Source organism: Macaca mulatta, chromosome 3, assembly GCF_049350105.2.
Source record: "Macaca mulatta isolate MMU2019108-1 chromosome 3, T2T-MMU8v2.0, whole genome shotgun sequence".
Lineage (NCBI taxonomy): Eukaryota > Metazoa > Chordata > Mammalia > Primates > Cercopithecidae > Macaca > Macaca mulatta.
In genome coordinates this window covers 176,727,663-176,754,214 of record NC_133408.1, presented here as the reverse complement: position 1 = coordinate 176,754,214, position 26,552 = coordinate 176,727,663, and the positions used below count along the sequence as shown (strand labels likewise).

General features: G+C 35.1%; 1 protein-coding gene and 1 non-coding gene across 5 annotated transcripts in view; both read right to left on the bottom strand.

Moving 5' to 3' along the window:
* Nucleotides 1–26,552, bottom strand: part of CHRM2 (cholinergic receptor muscarinic 2) — a 157,846-nt gene that overhangs the window by 98,489 nt on the left and 32,805 nt on the right. The window lies entirely within an intron of this gene.
* Nucleotides 24,497–24,624, bottom strand: MIR490 (microRNA mir-490). Its single transcript, NR_032542.1, has one exon. It is a non-coding gene; the product is annotated as a microRNA mir-490 (primary transcript).

The following is a 26,552-nucleotide window of genomic DNA, read 5'->3' as shown; positions in this document are numbered from 1 at the left end:
CCTTCTGCTGCTGCTTTTTCTTGCCCATATTTTAATGTTCTTACACATTTAATTTCCCTTTCCCAATCCACTCTGTGCAATCTCTCCAGTAATGCCATAGAGCAAGAAACAGTTCTGTTTCTGGGAAAAGAGCTGATATAGGAAAAGTAAAGACAAATCTTGATTCAGATTAATAGAATTTGTTTATTGCACACACTATAGCATATCAAAAAATTCCCCAAATTTCATAATTCTCTTTTCAGTGTCCCTATCATGAGTCTGCTTCCTAGGAGTAACTAACTTAAATATCCTTATGACATGGTAAAATTTTCTGCACAGAATTTTAAAATTCCCTTCATTACCTCTATTTAAATTTTTTTTTCCTGGTGATGAAAACAGTGAAGGTATACCTGATTTTTCTAGGAAATAGAACTCTATTGATCCCGTTTCCAAACTGACCTCACACAACTTGTCATTGGAGTAAAAGCATTATTTTGGAAATGTTGCTCACTGGTAGCATGTTATAAGGTTATTCATTTTCTAATTTGTGTATTCTGGCATGAATATGTCCCGTGGGCCTTAATGCTTCCTTGAGAGATCTTTAAGAATATATTTACTTAATAACATTTCTCTTCCTTTGTTTTTTCAGTTGCATTATCTAGGGCCCGGTCAACTAGTATTGATGATGATTACTTTTGGTGCCAAACTAATAGCGATGATGATTACTTTTGGTGTCAAAACAAATGTTAGCATTTAAAACCTTGTCTCACACACACACACACCACCACCACCACCACCACCACCACCACCACCACCACCACCATTTTACTTACACGCAAGGAATGAGGTTCAGAGAAGCTCAATAGTTTATCTAAGATCACGTAGTCATTTGGTTTGCTCCTAGCGCACCAGAGACTGTAATCCAGAAGTTTAGGCTTCTGGGCCCAAGAGCCTTCTGGTGGACCACCCATTCCTCTGTCTAAACTGCAGATAAACTAATAATAATGAGCAAAAAGTAACAACTAGTACATATTGAGTGCTTACTGTGTATATAGGTGCTTTTCTAAGAGCTTTGCATATTATGGCTTACGAAGTACTTGATACATTTACTCAAGATCATATTCCTGAAAAGAGTAAAAATGTAAACCCAGGCTATCTGATATCAGGAGCTGACGTCCTAACTGTTACACTATTAGCATATTCTAAGGTAGGAAGCAATTGGTGACTTTAAGACAAATAGAAAATGTGTATTGTAGATGTTGTCACTTGGATGATAGAGACTGCAACAAGGGGATCCACTGAATATGCTAGTTTAGGCAGCATGGCTTGGTTTTCTAAGTTTATCTTTGGGTATAAATAGAATTTCATCAATTATGTCTCCATACATCTGACAGCTGCAGCAGGAGCACCATCAGGAGGCATTGCAAGCACAATGACTGCCTGTTTTTCTGGATGCTCACAGCAGAGTATATAGTATGCAGAGGAACTGAGGCAGATACAACAAACTCCTGGGTCTCAATTCTCTTCCACAAGTAGCTAATTTCTTCCATATAATTCATTCCTGTCACCTCCTTTGCAATGTTTCATGCTACCATTTTCATGAGCAATTTGAACTCCACTGCCTCAGTCATAAGACATGGAATAACAGGGCTTCTTATTTAACTTATTTACCTGAGTACCTAGTTAGAAATAGTCAAATGTGCAAAGTCCTAGATCTGAGAGTTATACACACAGATTTACATGATGGAATAGAATGCATGGATTTCCACACTGGGACAGAGATTGGTCAGTTCTTCAACCCAGACAGTGATGCCAAAATGTTTATGATTCTACCTGTCTATGGGCAGCAGTCTATTCCTGTCTGACACATTATAGGTGCTCAAAAATATGTGTGAACTAAATTAATCTGACTTAGATTTATCTTATGTTTTAATTTTAAATTTTTATTTATTTTTATTTTTAATTTTATTTATTTTATTTTTGAGACAGGGTCTTATTCTTACTTTCAGTCTGGAGTGTATAATCAGGGCTCACATGATGGACCTCCCAGGTTCAAGCAATCTCTTGCCTCAGCCCGCAAATAGCTGGGACTATAGGCGTGCACCACCGTCCCTGGATAATTTTTTGTATTTTTAGTAGATATGGCATTTCACCATATTGGCCAGGCTGGTCTCAAACTCCTGGACTCAAGCAATCTGCCCACCTCAGCCTCCCAAAGTGCTGGGATTACAGGCATGAGCCACTATGACTGGCTAGCTAGACTATAAGTAGAGGTTAGGGACACTAGATTAAAGTCTGAAACCGGAATCTAATAATTGTAGGCACTTTGCTCCCAGGAGGCAAATAGAAGGTGTATTCACATCTGGCAAGCACTTAGTAAAAGCTTGAAGTCAATGCCAGGAAATATTGAGTGTCAGGCATGAAATCAGCAGAGGAAAAGGAGATGCAGTAAGCCAAAGATAAGGAGACTTGAAAGTGAGTCAAGAGCTGTTTTAGCTAAAAAGCCCTGAATATTTCTGCAGAGACAGGAGGTGCCAAGGATTAGTTTCCCACTACCCAGTCAATGGGGTGGGATCCTGTCTTTCTTACGTGATGTTGGAGGGTCGTGAATGGCTGTCTCAGAACACTCCTGTTTTCTACTGTAGACTTCCCATTCAGAAAAAAAATTAAAGCTGTTTATAGTTTTACATTGTTCTTTGTTTTTGGACAAAATGAAAGAATAATCAATTAACATACCCTTTGAGAAGTTAGACCTCCTTTTACTTACCACTTAATTGTTCTGTAGTATTGAGTATATGTTATACAACTTTATTGAGCCCCAAATTTCTCTAAGAAATATGGGGTTGATAACACCCAAAGGTCTAGACGTAAATTTGACCAGTACCTAGTTTAATTAGATAAGATAAAGAAAGATACAAGTTTCTACTTGGTCAGCAACTGGATATCTGGTACAGCTATGGTAAGGCCAACATAAACATAGCCTTCATTAATAGAAATGGGGAGTTTGGTTTATGAGAAGTAGCAGTCATTTTACAGTCAGCACTGCTCAGAGCACATCTGGAGGGTTATTTCCATTTATTATGTTGCATTTTAAGTGGGACATTAACAGACTACTGCATATTTGCTACCTAAAGGGAGGGATCATAGCTTATATTATTTTATCTTCTATAGCAGCACACAATACCTTGTATTCAGTAAAAATTTGATAAGTGCTTTCTAAATGGATGAGTCAACAAATGATTATAAAACTATGGCAGAGTAGATGTGAGTATAAGAGCTGAGTTCAAAGAAGAATAAGTGAGATATTAATACTCCTTATGAAATAGTCTGTGTTACACCCAGAAGATAGCACCATGAAAAACGAATGGAAGTTATGAAAAGCAAAATGTGGCTCACCATAAGAAGGAACTTCACAACAATTGGGGCTGCCTGGAGCAGAGTGTCGGCAAGGGTGAAACTGCGCTGGAGGTGTTAAGCAGTGTGTCAATGACCACTGGCAGCAGAAGGGACCACCATGTTGTATGGGGAGTCTGCCTGTGTCATTGTTTGAATCACTTCCATTGACAAATCTGTGATTTTACATTTACTGATCCCAACATGTGAAAGTGACTATAAACTTACGACCTTTGGGCAAAGTATCAGCGGGGTGGAATTTAATAGGAATATTAGAAATAATGTGCGTACATACCATACTTGCACACACATGTTGTTTCTTAGGAAAGATATGTATTTGGGTGAACAGACAGGAAGTTATTTTTAACATGCTTATTTGCAGGAGATGAGAATTTAAAAGTGCAGTTTATCTCATTTAAGAATAATTTTATTTTATTTACTTTTTGTTATTTTTAGAGAAAGAGTTTCACTCTGTCACCCAGGCTAGAAAACAGTGGCATGATCATAGGTCATTGCAGTCTCAAACTCCTGATCTCAAATGATCCTGCCACTTAACCCTCCTTGAGTAGATAGGACTGTAGGCACACACCACCACATCTAGCTAATTTAAAAAAAAAAAAAAATTTGTAGAGACAAGGCTCTTGCCTGGTTGCCCAGGCTGGATTTGAACTCCTGACTTCAAACAATCCTCCCACCGAGGCCTCCCAATTTGCTTGGATTACAAGCATGAAACATCATCTTTGTTTTTTAAATTATGAAAGTCTTTTTAAAATAAAAACATTAAAAAGCCACTTGCAACACTAATGAAAATAATCATTAGAATACATGGCATATGCACATGCAAGTTGAGATTTTAGTGTGTGGATTCTATTCTGTAGCCTCGGGGGTTCCTTAATGCAGTGTAAGTCTCTTTGTGTCAAGTGACCAATTCTTTCTAAGAAGCTACTCAACTCTCTGGGCTTAACATTGGTTGAATTAGGGTAAAAAAAGAAATTGATTGGATTGAAATAGCTCATCAGTCACTTGGCTAACCAGGAAATTTCATACCTGAATCCTCTGATCAGTTTGTGCAGACAGAACAGGGAGCACATTCCTGGGAGGGTGTGAGGCATGTACACAGTTCATGACATGACTATTGTGGTCACCAGTACACAAAAATGTGGCTTGGGAATTTCACATCTTTACTGACCACAGTAAGGAAAAAAAAAAAAAAAAGCTAACTTGTTTCAGTATCAGTTGTATTTATTTTTTTAATCATTTATGACCTCGGCTTTTATAAGATGTAGTAGTACTCTCCTTGCGGCTGCCAGATGTGTGGCTAAATGACTTAAAGAAAACATCTTCCGTAAAATCTGGCATGAGACTTATGATAATGACCTAATAATGCTCTGCCCTATTAAATCTACCAAATGGCATTGTAATTAAGGTTTATTTAAGGGTTGAATTTGCTAAGCATTTAACATGTGATAGTTTATTTAATCATAACAGCACCCCTTTTACACCATTCCTATTATAATCCCCATTCAATAGATAAGTACGTTGAGACTCAGAGGATTCAGCAAGTATATGAGAGAATCACCTTCTACGATCCCTTTGTAAAGTGTGCTTTCCTTTGAAAAAACCCAAAGTGATCTCTCTCAGTCTAGGTCAACATAAAAATGCAAGGAAAGAAGAAAAAACAATGCAACATACAGAGCCTTTGGTAATAAGATCAGAGTGTCAGTAAAACTTCCTAATTGCTCCTAGTTGCTCAGGAAAGAGTCCAGCAATGCTTCCCAGAATAATAACATCCAATTCATCAATTAAAAGATAAGTTGCCATTATCTAGGCCAATTTCAGAGAGTCACAGATAGGCGCCAAGATGCAGAGGAAAGCCAGAATATGATGTGTGGTAGAGCTCAGAAAGGGCAGGAAGATGAGGGAACTATAGATAAATGTGTGTAGACATAGAGTATGGAAAGATATAAATGAATAGTAAGCTATGGCAGAAGATCCCAGAGGATGTTGAATGTTATATAAAGGAGCTTTGGATTTTTTTTTACTAAGAAGTACAAGAAGCTTTAAGCCAGTGAACAAATTTGCATTTCCAAGCAATAACACTAGTTACTTATGTAGAAAAGAGCAGGGCCAGAGAGGTAGCTTACTCTAAACAAAGTTATTACATGAATCTAGGGGAAATATGATGTTGGACCAAACTAAGGTAGTGCCAGAGCAAAAGCAAAGGGATTTGGGAAATGCTCATACAGTAAAATTGACAGGATTTTTGGTAGATGAGATGTGTTGCAGGAAAGAAAGCAGAGTCAAGGATGACACCAAAGTTGCTGCTTGAGAAAATGAGCTTTGAGGGAGAATAGATATCAGTGCTGACTCCTGAGCATCTCCCAGGGGTCAGTTGAGGCTGGAGAGCATGACTTTGTAGTTGTTTTAATTTGCGTGAATGGGGTGGGCACAGTGGCTTACGCCTGCAATCCCAGTACTTTGGGAAAATGAGGCAGGCAGATCACTTGAGGTCAGGAGTTTGAGATGAGTCTGGCCAATGTGGCGAAACCCTGTCTCTACTAGAAATACAAAAATTAGCCAGGCATGCGCGCCTATAATTCCAGCTACTCGGGAGACTGAGGCACTTGAACCTGGGAGGCGAAGTTTGCAGTGAGCAGATATGCCACTGCACTTCAGCCCAGGTGTGAGAGTGAGAATCTGTCTCAAAAAAAAATTGCATGAATGGTATATTTCTATAGCATCAATTTGGGGGCAAAAAGTAGCATCAGAGAAGGCTGACTTTTTATCCAGGAAAGGGGATTTTCTGAGTGGGGGTGACAAGAAGGCAGTGGGGAAATAATGTGAAGTAATGCAAGAGTATTGCCATGATGTATCTTAGAATCTAAACCAGTGAGAGGGAGAATTGCAGAAAGAAGGGAACTAGCAATACGGGTAAATTAAAGAGGCCACATGCTGAAAGTCCTCATGCATGAGGGACACGTGCAATTGGAATAAGAAAGCTATAAGGATGAGAAGTTGTCAACTTGAACTTCAGAGAATGGAATGATTTTTGGGGGGATTTTAAGAGATCATGTAAGCTCTTCCAGATGATGATGGTCTTCTGGGTTTGGGTGATTGAAGTGGAGTAAAGGCAAACCTCATTGGAGACAATGAGGAGAAGGGATTGAAAAAACTAAATTACTATAGATGTGGACATTTCAGGCACCCAGGATGATGGGAAGACTCAAAACAGAGTTAAGGAGATTGTGCCAGGTGTTGAAGGAGACAGAATGACCTGAAGGTTAGTAAATGACAGGGGTGAGAAGAGAAGGTTTGAGCGACAGGAGAGCAGGGTGTTTTCCACCACTGTGTAGAAGGGTCTGGAAGCATTTTCTGGGAAGCTTGGAGGACTCCAATATCCACATCTCATTCCTGAGGTTCTTGGGCATCTTCCATTTGAGATGGCTGCAGAGAAAGTGGTGCCCCTAAGGGAAAGTGAGATCAGAAGTTAGTAGGGATATTTAGGAAAACAGCTAAATATCCTCCCTCTCACACGTCTCCTTGGGAAGGAGAATATTTCATTATAGTAATGAGAAATGTGAAGGCGATGGTGGAAAGTTTTGGCAGAAGTGAGTTGATGAAGAATTTGAAGAGGAAACACTGAGTGTCATGAGTTTGAGACCACAGAGGAAACTGAGTCACCAGAGGCTTTTTGAGCTTATGCTTTGAGAAACAATGATAGGAATCTAAGGTGTGATGAACTTAAGGTGGCTATAATTGCTTTTCCCAAAAGAATTAATAGGCAAATATGGTTTACACATGCTTAGGGTGTAGAGAGCAAAAGAAGTGTGGCCCAGTCTGTAAGGGCAACAGCCCCCGGGGGCAGTGCCTTCATGATTCCCCAGACATGTTCTAAGCTGCAGTTTCAAAATGCTATCTAGAGCCCCAAAAATGTGGTCAGTATGAATTCACAATGCAGAGCTGATTAGCTCCGCTCATCACTGATGATGAATACAGTATGTTTTCAAAATATGTGAATGGATGTGAGACCTCATTTAAGTTCAAAATCTCAGTCACTTGCAAACATGGGTGGTCAACTACTTAATCACTTTATTATGCACCCTTGATTTGTTTTACTAATAACTATAAAATAAAGGGGATGAGGTGCAAAATGTTTCACTATCATAACTAAGAAGACACACAGAGTTCATATGTTGACAGCAACAACTGACAGGGGCCTGAAAAACAGGAAAAGATGAGAAAACATAAAAATCAGTCATAAAAATGCACAGCCATCAGAATAGCAGGGGTTATTTCATTAAGGTTGAAATGTCACCATATTTCTGTATCCCCTGGGAGCTTCACTACATTGCATTTTCTAGTCCTATAAGCATTTTTGAAGCAGTATGAAATTCTAGTTGCTGAGAAACAATGAAGAATACAGAAAAAAAGACCATGTCACCATGAGATAAATATCTAGGGAAATAAACAATCTGAAGGTCAATGGCCACTTTGACTGAAGTATACATAAGAACACAATAGAGCTGAAAGGGCCAAAATAATAAAAGTTAAGGTGGGTAACAAGTCAGGAGAAGCTTAGTGCAGGATGTGAAACAAACAGAATCGTGAAAGTTGAGTGGGTAATTGTCCCTAGAAATGGAGAGAAAGGGCTTTCTGGAAAAGTAGAACAACGGAGGCATAGACCTGTACAACACCACAGTACATTGGGAGAACTATACATGGGTTTATAGGGTCACAGAATTAAGGGTGGTGGAGAGAGAGAATAAACTGGAGTGGTAAGTAGAAACATGATTTTGAAGGACTTACTAGAATATGGACTTATCCTATAGGTAATAGAGGTTATTGAAGAATTCTAAACAGGAGAACAACTTGACTAGATTTGCAAGTTAGAAAGAACATATTAGCTTCCTTATAACTATGAATGTGAGATTTCAAGTAATTTGAATACTAATTAATAGGTGAATATTTATTTTAATTATCAAATTAAGGTAAGCCATATTCACTAGAGCTTTAGAATGTATGAGAATATCTAACATTTAAAGAAATACTTCTGACTGAAAAGTTTAATAAAAGCATCTTGACCTTAGTATGATCGTATTTAAGTAATGTTAAATTTGAAAGAGCATACCACCACTTTTTGGAAATTCACTTATATACTGTGAACGTCTTTTCTTCCCCTGTAATGCCAGACAAATGATTGCCTTCATACAGTGTCTTGAACCAATAACAAGAAAGATAAAATATTATAACATGTCTTGGGGCCTTCAAAAGGTTGTCTATTCAGGATAATATAGAGAAAATGGCCAAATCTTTTCTGCCACATTACACTTTAGAAATAGTTAGCTACACGAAAGTTACAAATAATTATTGCCTGGACAAAGTATTGATACTTTGATAGCTATTTCTCCAGTACACTCAGATTTCCACTTGGTTAAGAAACCTTTCAGCAAGATTTTCTCATCTTTATACTTCCTTATGCAATGGCATAGAGGACCTCAGTTTGTGTTTCTCTTCAAGGAGAGAACAGATGAAACCTGGTCTCTACTAAAATATATTAGTGGCTGCTGGAAATTTCTCTATAACACCAGCCTGGAGAATTAACAGTCTTACTGACAATATCAAATCTGTCACTTCCTGCCTGGCATGGTGGCATGCGCCTGTACTCCCACGATGCAGGAAGATATTGGGGGAGGATTACTTGAGCCCAGGGATTTGAGATCAACCTGAGAAACACAGGGACACTGTCTCTAATAAAATACATAAGAAAATTTAAAAAAAATTTAACTGTTATTTCAGGGAAATATTTTCAGCAAATGGTTATGAACCACTTTATGAGCATAAAATTCTGAGGGTAACAACAGTGAGATGGGTGAACACAGGAGTATGAATTATAAAATACTATATATCTTAGAATGTAAACATAGTCTTAAGGTAAAATTCAATAACCTAACTTTTTACTGCTCTTTACTATGAAAAGATGAAACAAAATACTAGTTGTTACTAACTACTAATTTTAAGTCAAAATTTCATCAAATATCCATATGTTAAATAGAGGACCTTATGTATGAACTGAAGAAGTGAATTTCAGCTTTCCATCTCTTTTAAATAATGAGATATAAGGACTCATTATGTAACTCATTAGCTAGAGAAACTCTTCCAAGGCACCTGAAACTTTAAAGTGAACAGCACCGAGTTTCAGTGGTTTATGATCTGGTTGGGAAGACAAGGCATTCTATTCTACACGGACATAGTGGTTCTTTCTGTTTTCTGTTCCTTCGTCCATTTTCCCCATTCCTTAAAAGTTTTCTCTCTTTCCCAGGAGAAATCAAAGTTATTCGCTAAAACAAAGGTCTTGTGTGTCATGTATCTACTTTTAGTGAGTTGATCATGTCTGCTCCACGATGGTTTGTTCATTAGGTAAACTATGCACATGAGTAAGACCTCAGGAAAACAAAACAAAATATTCATATCCTATCTGACTGTACTTGCCTTTTTAGGCTAGATTCCAACTACTCATTTACCCTATTAAGCCTCATCGTATTGGCCAACTCAGTTATGAAGGGAGAAATTTTCTCAATGGGACGATGTGATGGAAATTTTTTAAAAATCCTGTATCGTAGCTTTTCCCAGTCTGGTCTTGTATTTTCTGGGGAGATGGTGATATTGATTTACAGCTGGATTTAAATGCTTAAGATTGTACATTAGCTCTGGTGAAAGCTGGCAGCAATCCGGCATCCATTCTTGTTTACCTCACTCTGTCCTTGCAAAAAGTAGTAAATGTGTGCAATATAGTTCTAATGGTTTAGTAATGCAGAGTGGAGCCCTGGGAGACATAGCCCGCTGATTTCCTAGGATCCCTTTGTGATTCTGGCCCTGTGGACAAGCCAGCAACCATCCTCTCCTTTCAATGGATCAAGCAGTAATATGTTCTCACACTGTTATGAACCAACAGGAGGCAAAGAGATGCAGCAGGTAGCCTGTGATCCACACATCACTTCCCCACATCAGACGATAGGAAAGGATAAGAAAATTAAGCCATATGGTAATTAATGCTGAATAGAGAAAAGATTTGAATATCTAAGGAAGGAAGAGAGGAGAAAGGGGAGGTAAGGAAAGAGGACGGCGAGCAGGTATTAATAGTAAGTGGACGAGCCTAAAAATAAAAGAAAGCAAACAAGAAAAGTGAGAAAGCTGAAAATAGTGAATGTCACTGAGTTGTATGTAAAAACTATCATGTTTTCATTTTAAATTCGTAACATGCTTATTTACAAAAAGGAGTTGGTAAAGCTTTAAAATAAATTAAAGGCATATATTAGAATCATTAATATAAGGGTCAGGAGAGCAGGAGTCAATGAAAAATAGGGAAGAAGTAATAAATAAAAAATATATACACAAATTTTTTCTGAAACTGAATTATAGCACTGAGCTCTGAGGCTGAGCTTCTTGATAACTAAAGAAAGTATACACATATTCATTCACACACACACATAGTGACAGAGAAAGACAGAATGATACAATAAATTGCCAATGTTTCCAATGCTAAATTGTAATAAGAATTTAGCTTTTGTATTTTTATATGAAGAACCTAATATAACATAGTATATAGCATTTTCAGTAGCTGTTTATAAAAACACAGGTATATTAATTATATTAATATTAACATATTTATATTAATATAGTATATGTAATATTAAAAATGAGGAAACGTTAGTAAATGAACTCAAGGATAAAAGAGATAAACAAATAAAAGGGAACATGTGAGGAGGACAAGATAAACTTTGAAGCGGAATGTGGGTATAGAGGAAAAATTAGAATACAGAAAAAATCTTGCGAGAACAGAAACAGAGTAGGCATAAAATAATTTTCAATTAAATTAAGTAATATGGTCCTCATAATTCTTATTATGAGAGCATCTTATAGATAAAATGAAATTCTTTAAATATGTAAGAAGAATAAAATAGCCTCTTCGGTGAAGTCCAAGCAGACCTGTTATTCTATAATAAATGTTTTTCTGTAGAGAATAGTATTTTAAAATGAGGATTAAATGTATTCATCCTTATCTTTAGTTTTTCTTATTTCTAAGACAAGATTTGATTTTAGTTATGCTGCTGTTTTCTGCTGCTGTATCCCGAATTGAGATGCTAAAAGAAATCAGACCAGATTTAATTGATACACTTACATCACTCCCAATAATAGGAGTTCTCATATGAAAACCAAAATGGCAATTGTAATGATGGTATATAGGAAAGTTAGAATAATATTCTCCCTATAAGCAGTGCATAGTCCAGCTGAAATGTTGGGAATTATGTAGCAATGGTTCCTGTGAATGGGGCCTGCACCATGGGGTTAGATTATTATTTTCTCTCTGAATTCAACAACAATATATAAGTACCCACAATGGGACAGGCTTGGAAATTGACAGAATTTACACAAAGATGGATAGGATAATATAAGCTCCTAATTTATGTAAGATAGTGAGATTCTCCAATTCACATTTTCACTATTTCGAGTAGCCAAAAAAAAAAAAGTTTCTTTTCAAAATGCTTCCTGATTTGGAAAACATAACTTGTGCTTGGCATATTTTTTATTGTTTGGAGTCATTATGTACTGAATTCACTGAGGTTGGCACATTGGCAGTGTGGACAAGAGTTCTGTCATAAACAATAATAGTAGACATTTTTCTGTCAGCCTTCCTTTCTCAGTTCTTGGGAATTTTGTATATTGCTACCAACATAACCCTGTCTTTCAATTTAGTGATTGTGAGTAGGCATTGGAACTAGTTGATATATGTAAGTCTAGAGAAGAAATTCTAGTTGAGAGGTTGTAAGATTTTTCAGTCTCCCTAAAAACTAGAATGTGTTGCAATGCTTCAAAATTCTTGGTTTCTTAATAATACTTATAAAACATAAAATGGGATCAATATGCCCACATTACTGATCACTTCAATTTAAAAACTATCAGTCAATTCAAGGAAGGTAAATTAGTCACATCAATGATTCATTGTAGTCTCAGGAATTGAAAATTAAATGGACTTTTCTCAGTGCGTAAATTGTGCAGTAACAATTTGGTGGTGTGCATGCACAGCCTTAATTAATTAGTTCAGTTGAACCCAAGATTGATAATATATGACTGTACTTGGTAACTTTAAGAAAATTATTTAACTTTACTAAATCATTTCTCCTAATAGTTGGCTTTTCCTTAAGTGTCAAAATGAGATTCATCATAGCTGCACATTTCTCTTCCTAAATATATCCCTTTAATCCTGAAGTACATTTCTTAACCAGAGTGATGTCCGCATTACAGTAGAAGGCTTTAATTCATTAATGATGCTAACTCCTGAAAGGTCTACACGTCATACTCTTCATATAGGGCTGACACTCTGGTGAGTGCATCTTCCCGTCTCTCTACTTCACTAGCACTGTAGGATCACAATTCTTTTTGTTAGAAATCAGCAATAATCTAAAAGAACCAGTGCCCTTCTTATCAGACTAAAAGTATTCAGGAGTTAATTTGCCATTCACTCAGCAAAGTCTACTTCATTATAATAACAAACATTTGTATGTAATTTACCATTTACCCAAAACTGTCATTTGCATTATCTCAGCTGTTCCCCTTGAATGGTTCAATATGGGAGATAAGGTAAGTTTGATTAATATTCCTATTTCATAAATGAGAAAGCCGAGGCTCAAAAAATTGTATTGCTTTTTAGAACTATCCAACATATCATCAAGGTGGCACTTGAATCAGAAAATATTTTTTTCTCCTATATAATACTGCCTTATTTTCTCCTATGCAATACTGCCTTATTTTAAAGGGACATGTTCAAACTCCATTCATGGGCTGCTCCAGGTGCAGGTCATGATGCTCCTGCATGATTCTACTCAGAAATGAGAGAAGTGAAGCCATTCCCAGGTGGGTACCCAAATGTGAATGCCTTATAGTACTTTCCAAAGAGCTCTGCTCTGCTTTTCTGAAATAGGCAGGCTGACAGTGCTTATTATTTTACTAACCACTATCATATGCAATAAAGAATGAAAATTGTAATTGTTTTTCTTTCAAAGATAACCTTTCTTTAGATGCTGTTTTATGAACCATTTGCAATCAGCTGGAGACTAGGTGAGTTTGAGGTTGCCACTTCAGTGATTGCATAATCAATTGAGAAAAATTGCACAGACTGGGAAAGGAGACTAACAATTGGAACAATAATAAAATGAAATAAAAGGAAGCGGAGGTAAGCAATTGCATGTGTATTTTTGGAATCCTGATGCAAGTTAGGAGATTAAGTTAGGCAGGAGAGAAAAGAAGTTACAGTTGGGTTTCACATGTAGTGTTTATGAATCTTTTAAAATAAGATCAAGATTTTTCATCTGATACATTAAACTGACATTTAATAAATAACCAAATGGGTAAGGCACTGTCCTTGGCACAATGTACTGTCAATCCCAATAGATATAGTGCTGCATTTGAAAATGAGTTTTGAGAAATAAGTCAGAAGTGGGGGTACTAAACTCTAATGGAAAAAGAAGGATGGTTATAGTCAGAATCCCAGATATGTCCATCTGTACCTTTGATCATTTATCTGGGCTTCAGCTTTATAATTTTTAAAAATAATACCCACTTCACAGCATTGTTTCAGAAAGCAAATGTCATTGAAGTGATAAGCAGTTAGTAGGCACTCAGAAATGGTAGTTCATAAGTTATTAGGGCAACAGAGCGAGACTTCATCTCAAAAAAAGGTTATTAGGTTTTGGTTATTTTGGTTATTAGGTATTGGTTATTAGGTCAAAGGTATTGGCAAAGTTACCTTATTACACATCTACAGTCTTTGCGAGTAGAAACAGTTCAGACATATTTGCTGTGGATGTAAGCTGAGAAGAAATATGTCCTCAAACCTAGAGAAATGTGCTATAGAGATCTCCTCTAGAAAATGGCAGAGTACTTCTGTTAGATTTCCAAGGAATTTTTGTTTCTGAAAATGGATTATTTTAAATAACTCCTTCCTGTGGACATAGAAAGCTGGTATTTTGCCACCTTGAATAATAGATAGACTGATCCATTATTTATTTTATTTTTATTCCAAATCTTTCAATCAGAATAATGCCAGCCACAAAGAAGATGCTCAGAGGCATTTATTATGTAAATTAATGGAATAATCTGTTTTATATTATGAAAGCATTTGGATAGGTATTTAATACTCAATTGTTAGTTTGTCAGGAGCTTAATGTATTATAAATGCAGTAGTTATAAATTTATTTACTATGAAATAACATGTAAAAATCAGTTTTCCACTTGTATTCTAGGTTTTCTTTCTGTCTTTTCTACATAATAGTGATGAGCTAAATTAAACAATAATTATACTAACATAATAACACTTACTGAGGTTTATGTGTCAAGTATCACAGTCAACTCTTCACCAGATTATCTCACTTAGCTGGTATAACAACCCTATGAGATGTGTATCAGTATTACCGCATTTCATAGAGGATGAAACTAAGGCTTAGATAAATTAATGCTGTGTATGTTGGTATTTGTTTATTTAAAATCAAATAGCAGCTTTATGTTAGGAATGGTAAACATTTATCTATTTTAATTATCTTTTTATAATTGATATCTATAGGGTGTCTTAGGCCCTAGTCTTACTGTTCATCAAAAATAATAGTACTTTAGGTGGTAAGGTTTTTACCACCTAAGAAGCAATATCAAGAGCTGGAAGTTCTGGGTTCAAATGGTGGCTCTGCTACCCATTGATAAGATAAGAAAGAGGAGGCCTTTTACATGTCCTGACGATTTGTTCCCACCATACCGAGTGACAGTACTGTTAAGTGTGATGAAGAGACTGCAGTGAAAGGACAGGAAGAGGGCACAGGGTCTGAGTTTTCTCAGGACAGGAAGTGGGATTTATCTTTCTCTCTCTCAGAGAAATATTTTTGTTCTTGCTATGATATACATGGGTCAGCAAGAGGACGTTCTCTTGGGCATTCTCTTGGAACCACAGCAGATAATTTAAGATAACTCATGATAGGTACTCAATGAGTATTTGTTAAATTGACTAATTATAGAAGGCTGAAAAAAGTCAAATTCTAATGATTATATTTTATTTGACAGCACGCAATATTTAGAAGTAAATGTTTAAGTATGTCTTGCTCAAAGAGAGCCACAATGCTATTGAAAGAGAAGGGGTTAGAAACTTTTAATTATCTTTATCATATTAAAAAATTCCTATAAAAAGACAACCATGTGAAGATATAAAAATTAAGACCTGTGTTTTAATCACCTTTTTATTGCAAAGACAAAATTGTAATAAAAATTGTTATAAAGAAAATGAGAAATCACCATTAGCCCATTATTCTTAATTTATTTTTTGAAAGCATTATCCATAGAAATAACTTTTTAAATATGGTTGTAATATGTAAAAAAAAAAAAAATGGAAGAATTTTATGGATGATAGCCTGAGAATTCAATGGAATCAATGGAAAAAGCAGATCCTCCTTTGCACACAATATCTAATAAGCTGCCTTAAGGCTTGTTGTAATCCACATTTATAAAAATATCATAGTCTGTATGAAGGAGAAAAGAAATAAAAAACTCAAATTTACCTGAATTATAAATCCTACATAAAAGAGAAGAAAATTCAATATGTAAACAGGTTTGAAAAAGGAAAAATGGATTAAATGGAGACATTTAAAGGACATTTTAATGACCTCAGTTGTGACTAGTTGCTAAGTGCTCTTGTCACCAAGTGCAGTCATTGCCACTTGGTGGCTCCTTCTTCCAACCCAGTATGTACGTGAAGATATAGCCCAAGGTTCCAAATACATTAGAGTCAGCACAGCATGCTGGTGAGAAGCATGGCTTTGAGTCCCAGCCCTGTCAGAAACTAGTTGTATGACATTGGGCAAATTACTAAATATGTATTCTGATCCTTAGTTTCCTCAAATGTAAATTGGAAAACATAATGGCATTTAATTTATATAGTGGTTAGATTTGTCAAATACTTTTTCAAGCACTTAGTACACAGAAAACACTATATAAATGTTATCTTTGCATTTTTCTTGTTGTTTTTGATGCTATGATTAAGATGTTATCAATCTAAGATAATATTTTACTGGATGTATTACTAGATATTATTAATACATGTTCAGTTATGGTATTATTTGTATGAAGTAATAAAACATTATTTTTTATCCATATCATTGCTGAAACCCAACTCTTAGTTTGCTGAATAAAAAAAAATTACTCCCTAAATGAATAAGTTAGGATCATTATACAGTAAGGCTGTTCATTCTGTTTCTTCTCTTAAGCTAAGCCCATTTGAATGGAAGGGATCAGAAATAGCTAGTTTGCTCTGTAAGTGACAAAAACCATGAAATGTCAGCTCCACTTCTTAGCAAAAGAATTTGTATATTGGGACATATAAAATATGAAGCAACAAGGAAATTTAAAATACACCATTTGGAATGACAACTGAGTGACTATAATTTGAATGATTTCATTTGGCATCAAGTTTCTCTCTCTCTCTCTCTCTCTCTCTCTCTCTCTCTCTCTGTCTCTCTCTCTCTCTCTCTCTCTCACACACACACACACACACACACACACACACACACTTAATTTTAATTAACCACACCAAACCCCAAGAATGATACAGCCAGGAGTTAGAAACTTCTCATCACTAACAAAACAGAAAAGTATCTACAGTGATTTTAGAAAGCCAGATTTCTGTTTTCAAAGACAACATGCTGTTGAAAGGTGGGAGGGGAAAGAATGATGGCAGGTTTAGCTGTGCACAAGTGTGTGCACACCTCCAATCATGTTCCCTTTTATGTCTTCCCTTAATAAATGTGGAAGGCTTTATTCTGTGAATCTCAGTGATGAAAAGAGATCTGCAGTCTTCACGTCTTACAAAGGTGACAGGTGTAGTAGCTGAGCCAATAAAACATTTGGTGCTTTCATATAAGGGCCTTAAAGTTCTGAAAGATGATTCAAAATCCTGTCAGAGGACCCATCTTATTGCAACAATAATGACTTGGCTTCAATTCAAACTCCCTGAAAATAAGGAAACACTAGGGTCATGCAGACATAGAATGTTACTAAAAGAATTAATATGTGTACTGTATGTTTACTATGCTAATCAAATAATAGGTAATTAACATCAGCTGAGAGTTTATCAAGTAATAACACTTTGTATATCAGGAACCTGGCAATGCATTAACTATTAAAGATGAGGTGACTAAACAGTCATCTTTTTGTCTGCTTGAACTGCCTAAATTATCTGAGTACAATGTTGTCTTTACTCTCTTCCCTAATTACCTGCCTCCCTGGCCCTAGCTCCAGCCCAACCCCTCACTTTGGCTAAAAATCGCATTTGCTACTACTCACTCAATTACTAAATATGAACAGCGTTTGGTGTGTGTGGGGGTGGGTGGGTGGGTGTATGTGTATGTACAATTTTATCATGGAGGAAAAATTTATCCAGCCGATACCACTTTTTTACCCATTGTTGGTGATACTCTGAGAATGATCTAGTACAAGATGATTTTAGTATCTTAAAGTCAGTCCTTCTCTGACAAGAAATGGTCTGCTACAAATGTATTTTTATGAATATTTATATGAATTTGTGTTCGTTATATAAGAAATAAGTATACATGTGCATGTAAATTGAAGAAGGAAGTGCACCTAAAGGTATATGGTTAGGTAGGTTTGCATATAAGACTCTATATAAACATACTTGAAGCGCATGAGAGTATGCATATATGTGTGTATGTGTATGCATGTACAGATATACATACAGCATGTCTTCTTGGGATATAGTTTAGCATAATTATTAACCTGATGTCTGAAGCTGAATTTTTGCATTAAAATCCTAGGACCAATATTCATATGCTGTGAGAACCTGAGACAGTTATCTGAACTCTTTTTGCCTTAGTGTCCTCATCTACAAAGTGAACATAAAATTATTACCTAACTCATGAAGTTGTAATGAAGGTTAAATAAAGTAACCCTTTAAAAGGCTTAGACCTGGCATATAGTAACCAGTAAATATTGTCGTCTTTTACCATCTGTCCAAAAATGCAAGGGCACATGCTTTGATAAATTTAACTCTATGTGCCATGTATGTGTCAGAGAACATGATTGTCTGTGAGTACAAGATTGTGAGTACAGAGTACATGTATTATCTTCTCCTTTTTGTTTATCACAAATATCCATCATGAGAATAAAATAATAATAAGAGTTGGAAGCAATTATTGAGCCCAGAATAATCCCCACGTCAATGAGATGAAATTCCAGTGGGATTCATGTATGTCCCTGACTGATCGGCATATGAAACATATTATCACATAATTAGCGCACAAAAAAAGAAAGCATAAAATCACAGCAAAGACTCGTCAACACATTGAGAAAACAAAACAAAAAACTCATAATTCCAAGGAATGTAAAAATCTCCCTGTCGTTCAATGCCAATATTAGTGATTGACTAGGCATTTCAAATTCTGTGCATAGTAAGGCAATATCACCTGTATTTTAGAGATGTAGATTTAGCTTTGAGTCTACAAGTCTATTCTCTAATATTTATTTCATCTCTTCCTTTCACTAACATAGGGGAAACTTGCAGATTGTGAAAATAGATTTTTTTGCTTTTGCAGGATGCTTATCAACAGAATAACTAAAATTTACAGATAAATTAATTCTGTCAGAAATTTGGCTTTGAAAATCTGAATGGGCTTGTTCATTTTGAATGAGGAGTAATACCTGATCATTCAAAACTTAGTCACTGGCTGTGAACATATGGTCAGAGGGAAGAGAAGAGATAAAATTATTCAGTGAGTATGAGAATGCTTGATTCTACCTAATGTATAAAGAAAAGTGGCCTCCCCTGTATCATCCAGTGGCTTCAGTTTTCTACTTTACAGGCTTATAAAATCTTCACCACAGTCTATATTTAAAAATTCAATTAACAGAGGTATTGCAATAATGTAATCTAACTATAAATTTGTTTATGAATAAACACAATTATTTATGCCCTGCCTTACTCAGTCTTTAGTCCAAACATGCTAATGCTAAAGTATTGAGGTGGTATCGCACAGTAATTAAGAATAAGAACTTTGTAAGTATTCCTTTCATTTCTTAGGTGTTTAACCTTGAGCAAACTACTTAAGACTCATTTTGCTTAAGAAGGATGACGTAAAACTGTTCTGCAGGATGTACAAGATAGAAGGATGATCTTAAATTGTAATCTCTTACAGCTCTTTTGAGATTTAAATAAGCTAGCAACTAGAAAGGGCTTAGAATTACAGGCATACTAAGTCCTTAAACATGTAATGGGTATGATTTTTATTATTCTCTATGTGTAGAAGGCCCTTTTCTCCACTTCCCATCAATAAATTGATAGTCATACTTCAAGCATAAACTCAATTTATTCCTTTGCCAATCTTTCATGACATCTCAAAAGAAGTCAAGTCATTATTCCTTAGGGAGGAATGGAGAAGCATCACTTTGGAAAGGCAGAATGGTACTGGTCATAGAAACAAGAAAAGTGAGGTAGGAGATGGAATATCCCCTGCTTTGGGTCAGAGAACGTGGTGAGTTCTGCTCTCCCTTTCTTGAATCTCTGTTGGCAGCTTCATAGTCTGGGGAGAGAGAACTTACGGGTTGCAAAGAAAGTTTTGCAAAACTTGAGAAAATACAGGAATAAGGATTTTTTTTGTTGAAACTTCTTTTGTATTCTTTGACCTGGTAATGCCTATTTTGTAAGTACATTTGGCTGAGACAGCGTACAAAACAGAAGCATATTACATAAGCTGCCCCTAGGCTCAAGAGAGAAGCATAATGGGGCACTTTCAATTTCATGGTTCCTAGATATGAAAAATTTGGAGATTCAAGGTGAAATTTAGAAATAAAAAACATCACTTGAACTAACTAGAACTTTCCTGATTTGGTGCTTCTTGATAATCTGAATAACAAAGTGAAGAGCTTAGACTATTTCTCACAAACATCCATTCAGTTGAGTGATGAGTTCTCAGGTTCCATCAAGACAAACCATTCCAGTTTATGGCCAGAGAGAAGGTCAAGCAACTGTTGTTCCTGCCTTCACTTTTATGAACTGGCTAAGACTCACTTACAGTCTTGAAGCACAGAAAGTTTTGAATTCAAGATTTTTATAGTCATCTGAAGCAGGGGTCTTCAACCCTGGGCCACAGACCAATACTAGTTTATGGCCTGATAGGAAACAGGCCACAAAGCAGTAGATGAGTGACAGCAAATGAAGCTTCATCTGTATTTACAGCCACTGCCCATCACTTGCATTACTGCCTGAGCTCCACCTCCTGTTAGATCAGCGATGGCATTAGATTATCATAGAAGCACAAACCCTACTGTGAGCTGCACATGTGAGAGATCTAGGTTGTGTGCTCCTTACGAGAATCTAATGCCTGATGATCTGTCATTGTCTCCCATCACCCCCAGATGGGTTCATCTAGTTGCAGAAAAACAAGCTCAGGACTCCCACTGATTCTACATTATGGTGAATTGTATAATTATTTCATTATATATTACAATGTAATATAAAATAAAAGGGCAAAATAAATGTAATGCCCTTGAATCTTCCCCAAACCCTCTGTCCCCAACCCAGGTTTCTGGAAAAATTGTCTTCTGGGAAACTGGTCTCTGGTGCCAAAAATGTTGGGGACCACTGACCTTAAAGTGACCACTGACCTTCATATGTGAAAGCAATAGAAATATATACATAGATATGCATTGGCTCAGAAAAATTCAGTTTATTAAAACGAAACTAAGTGTTAAATAATTGTTCAAGAAACTGAATTAGAAAAAAAATTATAAATATATTCTGCTATATAAGGACTCATATAAACCACTGAAACAAATGGTAGCAAAGAAATGGTTCTACAGTATAAGGCAAATGATTTAAAATATTGGAATAAAAACCAAATGTGTGTGTGTATATGTGTATGTGTGTGTGTATATATGTATAATATATACATATAATACATATATGTATAATATATACATATATATACAAACCATATATATGTGTGTGCGCACACACACACATTTGTTTTTATTCCAGTATTTTTAATTATTTAATCACACACATATATGTATAATATGTACATACATACAAACCATATATATGTGTGTATATATATGCACACAAACCATATGTGTGTGTATATATACACACATATATACATACACAAAACATGTGTATATATGCACGTATATACACAGAAAACGTCTGTGTATATACGCACGTATATACACACAAAACTTGTGTATATATATACACATATATATACATATTGTAAATTTTGTTACATATATACAAAACTTTATATATAACAAAAATTTTTATATAGTAGTAATTTGACACTAAATCTCTACACAATATTACCAAAGATCTGAAACTGAGTGTGAAATAAACAAATGCTAATTTAAAAAAAAATAACATTTTGGTCTTGGCTTTGATAATTTCCAGAAAAATATAGAATGATAAAATATAGTTTTCCAAAGTAAAACTAAGAAGCAATTAAATTTAAAAATATGTGTAGGTAGATATTCTCCCAATCAATATTTTGAGAAAGTTGAAAAATATGATGGAGAAAATATTGAAACATAAGGGAAGTAAAAGTAGTAAAATCAGAAAAAAAAAGAAGAGAAAATATGAGAGAATTAAACTACCAATTTAAAAGCAGAGACTGGAAGATCAAAATAAATTCTAATTACAAAATACTTAAAGGGGATTTATCTGAATAAAATGGCACAGCTTAAAAATAAAATGATGACAAATGTTTTTTAGGCAAACTAAAATGGAGGAAATAGGAAGCAGCAATATTAGTTTCAGATAAACTAGAATTACAAGCAAAGTGTATTGGACAGAACAGAGAAAAATAGTTTAGTTATGTATAAAATTCAAAATATGTTTAAAAACCAACAGAATTTGATTCAAACACAATAGGTGTAAAAATGCAAATACAGCTACAAATCAGGTAGATTTCTTTTAAAAAATAAGAACAAAAATAAATCAATAATATAATGAATATGGAAAATAAATACAAATAAGGACACGAGTGCATTTTGTGTGCATGTGTGTGTATATCTTGCCCCTTTTCAACAAAGAAAATGATCTTCAGTTATCCAAACAACTCAAAAACTGAAAAGCTGAGAAAATTCCAAAAATATAGACATTCTGAGACCATACTCTTTGGGCAAAATACAATAAAATTAGAAATTTGTAAGACAATTTGAAATAACAACAAAAGCAGCAAATGTCTAGCACTTCAGATTTTAAAAATTAAAATTATTATACAAAAAAGAACAAGCCTAACTATAATTTTCAACCAACATTACTATTTATGTTGAACATTTGATTTTGCTATCATGGTACTATACACTTACAAACATTATCTCATTTAATCTTACAAAGCACTATAATGTAAATATACTCACTCTAAATTACAGATACAGAAGTGTAGTGAGTTAAAGTCCCTCTCACAACATGTGTGACACCGTCAGAATTCAAACCTAAGCTCCTTGATTCTAAACCCATGCTTTTTCACCTGGTCTTGCCAAAAGACTGAAAAGCAGTAAGCCTGTGCTCCCTTAGTGTAACCAGGCTATACTTTAAACATTTAGATGAAACTAAAGCAGTTGTCAGAAACAAATTCACAGCCATAAAATGTTCCCAATATTAAAGAAGAAGTATCAACATTTTATAATGTAGAAGAAGAAACTAAGCTTTCAACTCAAGAAATTATTTTCAAAAGGGAAACAAAAATCTCTGCAGAATTAAAAAGAGGTAACTACTAGAGTAAGATAAGTAATAAATTATAAAAATCAAAAATAGAGTTAAAAAATTAAAAGTCACAAAACTCTGGCAAAAAAGCATGAGAAAAACATGTAATATTGGGAAAAAGGAAAGAAAGATAAATTTGAAGAATAATTATTTTAACAGAATCATATGCACAATTATTTGATAAATACTACAAGCATTTTTCTTAAATAGATAATGATAGCCATCTATAATTTAATAAAATTAATCAGTAGAGATGTATAAAATGTGAATAGGCAAATGACTTAGAAAAATGTTATAAATAATTTTTAAAACTTTGGTAAAAAATGATTTGAGCTTTTTGCCAGAAGTTTTCCAGGAAGGGTCATTCAAACATTTAGAGACTTGATCATTGTTCTATGTAAAATTTTCAACAGGATAAGGATAAAGGGGAAGCTACCAATTTGTTTTATATAATCAAGTGATTATGAAACAAATTTCAGCCAAATATAACTCACAAATTAAAAAAACAAAGTTTTAACTCAATTTCACTTGCGAATATAGCTGCAAAATGCTTTAGTAAAATGGTAGCAAATGGAATTCAATAGTACATTAAAAGAGTAACATATCATGACAATTAAAACCATTGGATTTAGAAATGTATTAGTATCAGGAAAACAAATAATATGGCGCTTCACACAGTCTGAATAAGAAAGCATATATATGATGATTCCAACACATTAAAAATAAAACATTTGATAAAGGTCAACTCCTTAATATCATGTTCAACACCTACTTTAAACCAAACCCCAAGGCCATATCACTGTTAAAATGCTAGTAGAGTTATTAAAACATCACAAGAATGACCGTTTCAGCATTGTTATTTAACATTATAAAACATTTAGCCAATTAAAGATGTATAAAAAATGAGAAATATTGTAAAACAAAAGGCTTATTATTTAAGAATAATATGCTGATATACCAACTTTAGAAATCTAATAAATTTAAATTTTAGAAAAAAATGCAGTCTTATATGCTAGATTCACCTATTACTAAAATTCATTCTGTACATAATTAAAATTCACAAACAAATATTTTACTTATAATTCTATCATTTCTAATCAGCTTTTTAAAAGAGAAGTCTTTGAATACTTATTTTCATCCTAATAGATTACATTGTGACACCGGCTCTAACAATATCCACAAAAATAACAAAAATTTGGATGCAGAGGTGTGAATTTTGTTCCCATTTTTGAAAGCAGGAAGAGTAACATTTCATTTTGAAGGAGATTTGCACATACACTATAGAAGACACCCATTTAGTTCTTGGGAAGATGGAGTTGGAAGTGTCCGCTGCTTGTGAACAGCTCAACAGCATGGAGTCCTCCAGGTTGGTGCATCTCTAAACTTGACCCACCTGGAGATCCATGGTGTCGAACAATGAACTTTCCAAACCAGCAAGGCCTCCATAAAGTGAAGGGAGATCCTCTTCACCACCGTTGGTTGAAGAATAAAAAACCTACACCTACACTAGCCCAAATGAGTTTCTGTTCTTTGTCTTCTCTGTCAGAATTTCTTTCATTCATTTCCCATTTCTGGCCTACTGTTTAAAGTTGCTGGCCATAAATGTATGCTTTCCAGACTCCAGGTTAATCCCAGGCTGAGAAACTTTGTTTCTTTGATAAAGAAAAACTGAACACGGAAACAAACAAAAACTTGCAAATAATATGTACCTTATCATTAACGTCCAAAGAGTACAAATTTCTGTGCTCTACAGTTGCTGTATAACAAACATATTAAATTGTACTTGATTGAGCAAATATTTACATCTTACTGTGGAATTTCAAAGTTTAATGTCTACACATCTTATTAAGGTTGTTATCTATTATTGTATGGTGGAGAAAGGATACTTGGCTAATAGCCATGTTTAAAAACTGACCTGGGTTTGGGACTGCAACCAAATTCTAAGGGCCTAGCTGTTTATGATTTGCCCATTCCATTCAGGGTCATCCTAATCCCTTCTCAATCTAAGATGATTCATTCTCACTATAGTTTGCTCGAGAAAGAAAGTGGCTGCTTATGGTATGAGTTCATAAGAGCCGGTGAGGATTGTGTTTAATACCCTATCCCACCTGCTTCCAATTTTTAGATGCATTTAATTGGAGCTATATTTGTTAGTTTTCAATTAGAGAGAGACAGATAAAAAGTAAACTGCACACATTATCAGAGGATGCTATAGCTTACTTTCTCACTTATTATGAATTTGCCACCTAAATTCAAACTCTTCTGAAATTTATACCAATTATTAATTCGGAAAGCAATTCTGATTATCTTAATAACTGACAACTGACTACAAAAAATAGAAGGTTAGCTAGGTGGATAGATGGATGAATGGATGGATGGATGGACAGATAGATAGATGATGAGTTTAAAAGGAAGATCACGGAATCAATGTTAGTAGTTAACAATGATTTTTATATTTTGTTTTGAGAGTAGGCTTTGATGGAGCCTAATGAAAGCCAAAGAAGAAGCTAAGGGGAGGCTGAAGTGTTAGAAACAACCCTTCACTTATCTAATCCAGCTTAACTAAGTTTATCATTTTATTATAGAAAGGTAAATTGATCAGAATCTACTGACAGTTCTTCCTGCCTGGCTGTGTAATGGATTAGCGTAGAGACGAGCAACAAACCTCTGTCAGAAAACCTAAATTTAAGTCACATCTCAGGGCTCTAACAATTTACCACCAACAGCATCTTGGAGGTTAACCCTCGAGTCCATGATTCTCCTGTATTATTGGGAAATAATTACGAGGTTTTGTGAGTTATGCATAAGATGTGTGTGCTTTGTATGCTGTACAAAGTATGCTGTACAGTTCTTTGTATGCTGTAAATCTTACACATTTATGAAATTATCAATATTGTTGTTTTGTAAATGCAACTGATCAAGAGGCTAGGTTCTTACAACAAATGGGTCAAAAATCATCTGCATGTTCTCAAAAAATAACAATGTAAATGGGGAAAAAATGACAGCAGGCAATGGCCAAACTGAGTTGCTTAGGATCCAAAGATCATTGCTATTCAAATCACTGCACTACAAGATCGGGTGAGATCTGCTAATCTGTTTGGGTCACTATAGGTCAGGGCACAGCACATTATAGATGCTAAATAAATGTGTGTTGGATGAATAAATACACATTTTTCTTCTCTTGTAGTCAGTATTTAGTGTGTCTGTTTTCAAATTTGCCTATATGGTAAAGCCACAGTGACACTGAAAACTTGCCCCGCAAGTGCCTGTGAATCTGAACTGCCTCAATTCGTTTCTAGCTGGAATGGAGCTGGAACTGCAGCCAACCCACTGGACCTTTCTGCTTTTCCAGGAACCAAAAGTCACAAGTCTA